The sequence below is a fragment of the Glossina fuscipes genome, unplaced genomic scaffold (genome assembly GCF_014805625.2).
Source record: "Glossina fuscipes isolate IAEA_lab_2018 unplaced genomic scaffold, Yale_Gfus_2 61245, whole genome shotgun sequence".
NCBI lineage: Eukaryota > Metazoa > Arthropoda > Insecta > Diptera > Glossinidae > Glossina > Glossina fuscipes.
The window spans coordinates 718,349-725,810 of NW_024003472.1; the positions used below are offsets into that span (position 1 = coordinate 718,349).

At 35.8% G+C, this 7,462-nt stretch overlaps 1 long non-coding RNA gene across 2 annotated transcripts; it reads right to left on the reverse strand.

Annotated features, from left to right (window-relative positions):
* Positions 1 to 5,724: 5,724 nt before the first annotated feature.
* Positions 5,725 to 7,198, reverse strand: LOC119643556. Of its 2 annotated transcripts, XR_005248329.1 has the most exons (4): positions 6,698 to 7,198; positions 6,282 to 6,632; positions 6,031 to 6,221; positions 5,725 to 5,971 (listed from the first exon to the last, which is right to left on the reverse strand). It is a non-coding gene; the product is annotated as an uncharacterized LOC119643556 (long non-coding RNA). The 2 variants fall into 2 exon arrangements; XR_005248328.1 differs by having other exon boundaries at positions 6,282 to 7,195.
* Positions 7,199 to 7,462: the final 264 nt, after the last annotated feature.

The window sequence follows — 7,462 nt, forward strand, 5'->3', positions numbered from 1 at the left end:
CTGCTTCTGCTCCTCTAATTATGGATGATGTCATGGAAAAGTTGGATTTTCAAAGATACATTGGAAGAAAAGTTAAAGAGAAAATTGCAAACGGAAATTTACAATACCATTATCAACACTACTCTTCCATTTATTTATTTATTTATTTATTTATTTTAATTCTACTTATACGTGAAACATAACCAAACAAATAACAGTCGAGTTCAATTGGCACTTAAAGCAAAACTTATATTAAATGAATAATAAAACTTAGTGTAGGTACAATAAAACAAATAAGAAGGAAAAAAAAAAAGAAAAAAAGCATGTACACAACCAGCATAGAGCCATACTTACAACCGATACAGGACCAAATTGAAAATGAACCCCTAAGCCATCGCAAACATGCAAAAACCTGGCAACCGGTAATACTTAACAACAATTCATTTTCCAATCGTAACGACTTTTAAGGATAGAAGCCAGTATACAACACATATACAGCCTTTTCGTAATGTAGGGATCATCAAGTTCTTTGTACCACGTTTTTATAAAACCAAGCGCGGACCTAGCTTTGCTTATCGAGAGCTCAATATGCAAGTTAAAACGTAACCTATGGTCAAATAGAACGCCTAATTCTGTGATCGAATCGACGTCCTCCAACTTATGCAAATCTATGAAATACTGAGTAATGAATGACTTTCTTCTTGAGAAAGAAAGCTTCTTACATTTACTTAGATTTAGTTTCAGAAGATTCACAGAGCACCATGCAACAAAATTATCCAAGTTACCTTGAAGCTGATGTGATTGCGATTTAACAGAGAAAGAAGAAAACAGTTTCACATCATCCGCATACATTAAGATCTGACTGGAATTAACCACCGATGGGAGATCGTTAATGTATAAACTAAATAAAATGGGACCTAAGTGACTTCCTTGAGGTACGCCAGACATAACGGGGAATTCATCCAAGGTGATGAAGTTGAACAAAACCCTGAAGGATCTGTTGTGCAGATAAGAGAGATTTCACTAAATAGAAAGTGAAGCCAGAGGTTTGGAGTTTAAAGATAAGTAAGTTATGGTTAACCATATCAAACGCTTTGCTTAAATCAGTGTATATCACATCTGTGCGAGAGCCACTAGCAAAAGCCTTGAAAACGTGACAAGTAAACTCTAACAAGTTAGCGACTGTAGATCGCCCTTTCCGAAAGCCGTGCTGGTGCGAAGAAATATACGAATTAATGGCAGAGGCCAAGTGCTGAGCCACAATTCGCTCGAACAACTTGGGCAAGACCCTCAACTTGGCTATGCCTCTGTAGTTCTCAACAAATTGTCTACTTCCACTCTTGTGGATAGGAACAAGGAAACTACTCTTCCAACATGAAGGGAAAACACCTAAATACAAGGACATGTTAAAAATCTTTGAGATCACACCACATAACTCGACAGCGCAAGATTTAAGTACACAAGATGGAATTCCATCAGGTCCTGACGCAAAACAATATTTTAGAGGACTCATTCCTTCAAAAACGTCATCTTCCGAAATTACCAAGTTAGGAATTGAGACAGAGTTAGTTATAGGATATGGGTAGTTTGCTGATAAATCGAAATTAGCAACAAAAAAGTTTCGTCGGAAATCCTCAGCAAACAGATTTGAGATTTAAAATCATCCGAGGAATCAGAGCCATTAAAAGAAACATGAGCGAGATATGTGGAAATTTTTCTTTTAGAGTTAAGCAATTTAAAAAAGTATTTAGGATTAGCAAACAGAGAAGATTTAATGAACTGAAGGTGTCTGCAGTAATAATAGTGGTTGAGGGAGTTAAATCTATGCCTCGCCACCGAGTAAGCGAAATAGTCGAGCGCAGAGCCACTTTTCGAATATTTTTTGAATAGCGTGCTTTTTCTACTCTTGTAATATTTAATTATCTTATTAAACCAGGGGGACACCTGCTTCGAGGTCGGCACTGCTTAATCGGAGCAGATGCAGCAATAGCTAGATGTAATATATTGTAGAACGATCACAATAAGCTTTCAATATATCCGTTTGAGAAATCAAGCCTCATATGTGAAAGACGATGTTTTAGCAATACAATATTGATTTTATGAAAATCATAACATATATTTAAAAAAGTTTGATTTGGCACATTAAGGCAGTTCAACGAACCATCATTCACATGTTGAAAGGAAATGCACTTTAATGGATGATAAGGGTCCTCAGGTAAACTAAAACGTGGGCAACGATTTGCCTTAATCTCAGGAAAGTTGGCCAAGCAGAGATCAATTACAATTAGGGGTACGATTATATTGAACCAAATTGTGATCAAACAATTCATTAAAGAGCACAACAATCCTATCAGACGTTGAAGTAGGAATCAAACCAGCCAGAATTATCACTGTTACACCAAGTGACTTGAGGCAAGTTGAAGTCACCCAATGCAACGACCAAATCGTTAAGTCTAGACCGTTTGGCCACTTCACAAATGAGGGCAGCGTGTTTCTTGTAAATGGAGATATCAGAATTTGGGGGAATATAAGAGCAGTTAACAAATAGCTGTTTACTAGGCATTATCGCACGAATGGCAATAAATTCAACGTCAGGAGAAGTGGGAAATTCAATTAAATTGGACGGGACTGATGCAGATATGGCAATTAAAACAACCCCACCAATACGATTCACTCGATCCTTTCTGAAAACCTGGAACGAACTATGGAAAAGTTCCGACGAATGAAGATTGGATTTTAGCCAAGTTTCGGTGAAGGCAATACAGAAAAACTCCGTGCTGAATGAATTTAGAAAAGTAGAACGAATTTTTGAATTAAGGCCCCTAACATTTTGAGGAACGAGAGATATTGAGCCTAAAGAAACATTTAGTTTTTTGAAGGCGACAAGTCTATTGCTTTGGTATTAAGGGGACGATTTCGAGAGATAAATTCCTTAATTAAGGATCCTACTGGCCACAATGGTTTGTTTAACAACATATCACTGTTTTCTGTCGGAACTAGTATTTTAAAAGAGGAGATTGCCCTAGATTGAGAAGGAGCCATTTTGAAAATGCTAACGCGCTTTAAGTTGACTGACGGGACTTTCGTCGCCAGATAACTTTTTATGTTATCCACCGATGTTTCAGGTGCCAGTCTTGACACAAATATTGCTTTTTTGGGAGGAACTGCCCTCAAGCAAATGTCATTACTTGGAACAGGAGGGTTCACGGTTGGGGAGTTTAGAGTTGGGGAGAATATAGATGGCGTTATCGCCCTTGCACCAGCAGCTTGTGCGACTTGGCCAGTCTGGTGACCAGCGTTCACATTTGAACAGAGGCTGATTTATTTTTCTCTTCATTACTTTTAGGCGACGGCGCTTGATTAGAGTGAGTGGCGGCTCTGGGCGGAGATACCCTTGCCACTTCAGCGTAGCTTAAAACCGATGGACTTGCCGGTTTGTTTGTAACTGTTTTTCCACCAACCAACTCAGCAATATCGGAAACATTACTGTTCATTTTAGAGTTAGAGGGAGCGGTAACTTGTACCAATGAATTAGATTTGGAGAAAGCCAGAGGTGACGTCCCACACGCTACGCTACGAGTAGAAGATGAGTGTCCAATAAAGCGACACTCATCAAACCTAGACTTAATGAGCTCAAACTTTTCCCACAAGCAGCCGAGACTTCTACTCAATTCCGAGAAACCATAACGGGTCTCCGTGAAAAGTTTATAAAAGACAATGTACCGCTGCCTACAGTCAGGATATGACCATCTTAAGCCTTTAGACGGATCAGCGACTGCGTCAGCAGCATGGCCGAGAATGCCGGCATTCTCATGCATTTGCATGACCAAAGCGCTCGCAGAGCCAACAAGAAACGAATCTATCCGATTCCGGGACTGTTTTTGCGCGACATGGTGTATATAAGCACTCCATGTCAAGTCAACGAAAAGAAAGAAGTGAATTATTAGGACCAAAAAGAAAAAAATTCAAAAGAATCCACTACTCTAAGTTTATCTACAAATATAAGAAATTTAATAAAACTTCTCCGTTACGTTGTCACTGTAACAAGAGAGCAAAAGAACAAGACAAAGCAAAACCAAACTGGAAGCACGAAAAAAAGAGAGAATACAAATCAGAAAAATTTTCTCTTAAATTTTCTCTTAAATTACAAGTAAGATCTACGCTACTAAAGCAACGGTAAACAAGCCAAGAGAAAAGCTATTCACACCAAAGGAAGAAAATAAAAAAAATAAAAAAAACTCAAAAGAAAAAACTAGAAATGACTCGAAAGAGATTTACTATTGCGATCACAAGGGCTAATCGCAAGAACCAAAACGAAAATCACAAAAATTTTAACGTAATTAATGAACTTTTACACTTTACACGTTGAAACCTTTTATACTTTTACATAAACCCAGTTTTAAACGCGTATAAAACGAAAACAAAAAAATTTTAGCAATAAAACTAACAAAAGCGTACGATCTCGCGCGCGTCAGTTGCCAGACTGACTCAATTAACTCCACTTTTATGTCCAACAAATGTTGAGAAAACCAAGATCCAAACATTTTCGAGAATTCGCCTTGGTCATACAATTACAACTCATCAATAAATCTTGAAGAAGTCTTCCCCAATCTACAGTTGTGGACCAACTATCACTACGTTTCAACTTGCATATTGAGCTCTCGATAAGCAAAGCTAGGTCCGCGCTTGGTTTTATAAAGAGATGATCCAAAGAGCTTGATGATCCCTACATTACGAAAAGGCTGTACATGTGTTTGGTTAGACCCCTACTCGAGTATGCCTCTGTTGTGTGGTCTCCTTCATATAGGTGCTGTGTAGATTCAATTGGATCTGTTCAAAAGCAATTCTTGGTGTTTGCCCTTAGAAATTTGGGTTGGGATCTGATTGCCTCTCTTCCTCCCTATGAAAATAGGTTGCTTCTGCTGTCCTTGCGTCTCTTGATAAACATAGGTTTGTTCTTGGCGTCTCCTTTGTAATCAAAGTAATAAATGGTGCTATTGACTCGCCTTCATTACTTGGTGAAATAAGCTTTAATGTCCCTAACCGCTTCTCTAGGCACTTTATCTTGGTTAAGCTTAGTCAGTGTAAATAGAATTATGAGCTGTTTAATCCGCTCAGAGTAGTTTGCAAGAACCTAAATGACGTCTGTCACTTATTCTCGTTATCGGAATCTTTAAAGTCCATTAAAGCAACATAGCTTAATACGCGCGATTTACCTATGTCTTACTTAAACTATCTTCTATCCTTAAAAATCGTTACGATTGGAAGATGAATTGTTGTTAAGTATTATCGGTTGCCAGGCTTTTGCATGTTTGCGATGGCTTCGGCGTTCATTTGCAATTTGGTCCTGTATCGGTTGTAAGTATGGCTCTATGCTGGTTGTGTACATGCTTTTTTTCTTTTTTTTTTTTCCTTCTTATTTGTTTTATTGTACCTACACTAAGTTTTATTATTCATTTAATATAAGTTTTGCTTTAAGTGCCAATTGAACTCGACTGTTATTTGTTTGGTTATGTTTCATGTATAAGTAGAATTAAAATAAATAAATAAATAAGAACCGGCATATCTTCTGAGTTATATTGGAATAAAAAACAGAAGGAATAAATCCACTTTAATGACTCCAACAAGAGTTGGAGTTTATTTCAATTTTCAGAAACTGATTAAAAAAAAAACAAATTTACTATACTTTAAAACACTATATATTCATTATAGTTAGATTTATATATAAAATAAAAGGGTCAAATTCAAAGTTCAAGTTCACAATGCAAAAAATGAATGAAAATATATGAGAAAATTGAGTTAACTTAATCTGAATCTTGGTTATCGAATTTACGCGATCGAATTAAATTGTTCTCTTCCTTAGCTAGCGGTAGCTTGTTAAGATGGAACGACGTAAAGTCTTCCTTAGTCTAATAAGGTTATCACCTCCACCACTCGCTGTTGATTTTGCGACTGTTTTTCGTTGTATCGTTGACCACTCTCAATGTGCTCCCTAATGGGTTATATGGTTATAAGTATTTGAAGAAATGAAAATTACTTATATATACTCACTTTCGTTCCCTACTTGGAATTCTATTCTCGGCGCCACAATCTATCACGTGAGGGCTTCTCAGCATATATAAAAAACAATTCACCAATTTATTTTACAATTGTACTCATGGTTGTGTTCCACTTAAGGACGGTAAGGCCCGCGGTTTTGTTTGTACGCCAGCCACAGACCCTCGTATTTGCGGGCCACAGACCTGAAAACGAGGTAAAAATAAAATAAATGCAAAATGTTAGCACAATTTCTGAGAACTTACTTTTCGCCATTCCGCATAGCATTGCGCCCATTTATAATTGATCTGCAAGCACCAATGACTACTGGAAAGGATTTATGGAAGTAGCTAAAGAAAAACTTACATTTTGTTATTTTTCTCGATATTAAACTACTGCTTATTTTTGTTTATTGGTTCGCGCAATTTTCTCTTCCACATTGAACATTTTTTGATCATGAATGTTAGGGAATTATCGGAGATTTTTCTTGGGACGGGTAAAAATTATATATTTACGATTAAAATTGCCTGCACTTTATTAACCACAACTCATTCGAATTTTAGGAAATTGCATCGCCCACAATATGTGTAAGTATTCGGTTTTTCTTTTTGTTTTTCCTGTTAAAAGTATTTCACGTAATTTTACATAGTCAAAAATATTATACAGCCTTATTTTTATTTACGTTTATACTCTTTTATTATTGATTGTGCCATTATAAACCAACAGACGTCAAATCTATTTTTTATTTTGCGATTATTTTTTCGAAATAAACTTTGAACTGCGAAAGCTACACATAACTCTGAACTAAATGTTCCACAAGCTACGCCGTCCAAAATGGAGTTAGTTAACTAAATGATATATAATTAGTGCCGTGATTACTAACTTTCGTTTGTTTCAACGACGAAGAAAGATAATCTCTTTCTTTTCATTACGTATCACTATCGTCATAGCTTTTTTCACTGCAGTTTATTTTGAAGAATAAGGGGAAAGCAATATTGTATAAAGAACGACAATATTTTATAGATATATATATACGAAGAAATTAAGTAATTTAGGTAGAAAGTGTGATTTTTTTTTCTTTCATGGCTTATTTGGTATTTAATAATTTTAAATTGTATATTCACTAGTTGCTTCAATACATTTCAATGAAAATCTTCATATTAAAAAATATGGAAGAATTTTTTATTATTAAAAAAATTATTTTGTAAGAACAATTTTTCTTCATCTAATTTGCTTATTATTCACACAGTTCTTAATTTTATTTGCATGCACATAACATATGAGTTATTGTACACGGCACATTAGCTATTTATTTTATTGGATTGGTTCCATACCTTCAAATATATTGCAGATTATTCTCTAGAATATAGAATAAAATAGTACAAAGTACCTTCATAGAATATTTTTGCTGAAATTTATTGAAGCATTGCGAACATAAAATTTATAA